Raw genomic sequence first — 3399 nt, forward strand, 5'->3', positions numbered from 1 at the left:
CTTGGTCGTGTAGGGCTTTGTGTGCGTGGGTGAGGAGGCGGAAGGTGATTCTTTTGTTGACGGGGAGCCAGTGAAGGTCTCTCAGATGTCCGGAGATGTGGCTGGTTCGTGGGATGTCGAGGATGAGTCTGGCTGAGGCGTTCTGGATCCGCTGGAGTCTCTTCTGGAGCTTGGCGGTGGTACCGGCGTAGAGGGCGTTGCCGTAGTCCAGTCGGCTGGTGACGAGGGCCTGGGTGACGGTCTTCCTGGTCTCGGTGGGGATCCACCAGAAGATCTTCCGTAGCATGCGTAGGATGTTGAAGCACGCCGAGGAGACGTTGTTGACTTGCCTGGTCATGGAGAGGGAGGAGTCCAGGAGGAAGCCCAGGTTGCGTGCATGGTCTGTCGGTTTGGGTGCGGTGCCCAGGGCGGGAGGCCACCAGGAGTCGTCCCAGGCGGAGGGTGAGGAGCCCAGGATGAGGACCTCCGTCTTGTCCGAGTTCAGTTTCAGGCGGCTGGTCGTCATCCACTCGGCTACCTCTTTCATCCCTTCGTGCAGGTTGGATCTGGCGGCGGCGGGGTCGTTGGTCAGGGAGAGGATCAGTTGGGTGTCGTCGGCGTAGGAGATTATGCTGAGGTTGTGTTTGCGTACGATGGCCGCGAGGGGGCTCATGTAGACGTTGAAGAGGGTGGGGCTCAGAGATGATCCTTGAGGGACGCCGCAGGTGACTTCGGAGGCCTCTGACTTGTACGGTGGTAGGCGGACTCTCTGTGTTCTTCCGTCGAGGAAGGAGATGATCCAGTCCAGCGCCTTGTCCTGGATTCCGATGTTGCTGAGGCGCCGTACTAGGGTGCGGTGGCAGACCGCGTCGAATGCCGCAGAGAGGTCTAGGAGGATGAGGGCCGCTGTTTCTCCATTGTCCATCAGGGCTCGGATGTCATCGGTGGCGGCGATGAGGGCGGTCTCGGTGCTGTGATTGGCTCGGAAGCCGGACTGTGAGGGGTCGAGGGATCCGTTTGTCTCGAGGAAGGCGGCCATCTGCTTGTTGACGGTCTTCTCGATGACTTTGGCTGGAAACGGGAGGAGCGAGATGGGGCGGTAATTCTTGAGGTCGGTGGGGTCCGATGTAGGTTTCTTTAGTAGGGCGCTGAGTTCGGCGTGCTTCCAGCTCTCAGGGAAGATGGTGGTGTCGAAGGAAGTGTTGATGATGTCTCGCAGGTGGGGTGCGATGACAGCGTCGGCCTTGTTGAAGACGTGGTGAGGGCAGGGGTCGGTCGGTGATCCGGAGTGGATGGAGTTCATCGTGCGGATGGTGTCTTCGGTGCTGATCGGGGTCCAGGCGTGGAGGGTGGTGGTGGGGGGTGGTTGTTCGGTCATGGTGTGCGTTGGTTGGTTGTTGAAGCTGTTATGTATGTCCGCGATCTTGTTGTGGAAGTATGAAGCGAGGGAGTTGCAGAGGTCTTGCGATGGGGTGATGTCGTTGTTTCCTGCGCTGGGGTTGGAAAGCTCTTTCACGATGTTGAAGAGTTCCTTGCAGTTGTGTGCGTTGTTGTCCAACCGGTCTTTGAATGCTGTTTTCTTGGCGGCGCGGATCAGCTGGTGGTGTTTCCGGGTGGCAAGTTTGAAGGAGGTCCTGTTGTCTGGTGTCGGTTCCCTTCTCCAGACTTTCTCGAGGGCTCGGCAGTTCTTCTTGGAGCTCTTGAGTTCGTCGGTGAACCATGGGGCCTTCTTGCTGCCGGGTCTGCTAGGCGGGGTCCTCAGTGGGGCGAGTTCGTCCGCGCAGTTGCTGATCCACTTCGTGAGGTTGTCGGCGGCTTGGCTGGGGTTCGCTGAGCTGGCAGGAGGGTGCTGGTTCAGGGAGGTGGCGAGCTGGTCTGCTGTGATCTTGTTCCAGCTTCTGCGGGCTGCCTGTTGCTGGTGTTGGTGGGTCGTCGTTCTCTTGAAGGTGAAGTGGACGCAGCTGTGGTCCGTCCATTGAAGCTCTGTGGCGTGGCTGAAGTCTATGTCTGTGCTGGATGAGAAGACTGCGTCGAGTGTGTGTCCGGCGAGGTGGGTGGGGGTGGACACCAGTTGCTTGAGTCCCAGGTTGGCGAGGTTGTCGAGCAGGGTGCTGGTGTTGCGGTCGTTGTTGTTCTCCAGATGGAAGTTGAGGTCTCCCAGGAGGATGTAGTCGGCGGAGGGGAGGGCATGCGGGCTGACGAAGTCGGCGATGTCCTCGCTGAATTGTGTGCGTGGTCCAGGGGGTCGGTAGATCAGGGTGCCTCTGAGGGTGGTGTTCGGGTTGGTGTGGATCTGGAAATGCAGGTGTTCGGCGCTGGTCAGGGTGTTGTCGGTGCTGGTCGTGAGACGGATGGTGTTCCTGTGGATGATGGCGATGCCTCCTCCCATCTGGTTGGCGTTTCGGTCCCTCCGGACGACCTTGTAGCCCTCTGGGATAGCGATGGCGATGTCGGGAGCTGAAGAGGCGTTCATCCAGGTCTCCGTGAGGAAGGCGACGTCAGGGGCTGTGGCGTCTAGAAGGTTCCAGAGTTCGATGGCGTGTCTGTGGACGGAGCGGGTGTTGAGCAGGATGCACTTGAGGTGGGTGCTGCTGGTGTTCGACTTGGTGGGTGCTGGTGCGAGGCTGGTCCGGATGCAGGTGAACTTGCAGGCGTGGCAGCTGAAAGGTCCGTGGGTACGTCGTGGAGTGGCTTGATGGCATTCTGGGAGTCGGCCGGTGTTGAGTGCGGTGAGGGTGGCGGCGGAGTACGTCAGGCGGGTCGGTCGGGATCTTCGTTGGCCAGGGGTCCTGGCGCTGGGCGCGGTCCGGTCGCGGACGGGCGCAGACGGGCTTACCTTTGGCGCGCCTTCGGCGCACAATCGGCGCGCCCGCTGCGCGTGACCGCTGCGCGTTCGCACGGTCGCCATATAAGGCGAAGTGCGCGGGTGGGCGGGGCAGCTGGGAGGCGGGAGCGGGGAGGGAACAGAAAGGAAAAAGGGGCGTGGTCAGCGGTGGTGGCGGGAAGCGGGGAGCGGGGAGGGAAGGCGGAGGGCGGCGAGGTAGGCGGGCAGACAGGCAGGAGAACGCAAAGGGCTGAAACTGACTAGAAAAAAAATACAGGCACAAAAGTCAGACAAAAGCTGCTAACACGGGAGGAAAATGCAGTTCAAACAAGCACAAATGCTAGACAAAACAAGCACAAAAGTCAGACAAAAGCTGCTAACACGGGAGGAAAATGCAGAAACTGACTAGAAAAAAATACAGGCACAAAAGTCAGACAAAAGCTGCTAACACGGGAGGAAAATGCAGTTCAAACAAGCACAAATGCTAGACAAAACAAGCAAAAACAGACGCCAGCGGCGTCAGCCGGCAGCGAGGCAGGCAGCGAGGCAGAGGGCAAGGCGAGGGGGCACACACAGCAGCTGGTGGCCGTGCGGCG

This window comes from Triturus cristatus, chromosome 4_1, assembly GCF_964204655.1.
Source record: "Triturus cristatus chromosome 4_1, aTriCri1.1, whole genome shotgun sequence".
Taxonomy (NCBI): Eukaryota; Metazoa; Chordata; class Amphibia; order Caudata; family Salamandridae; genus Triturus; species Triturus cristatus.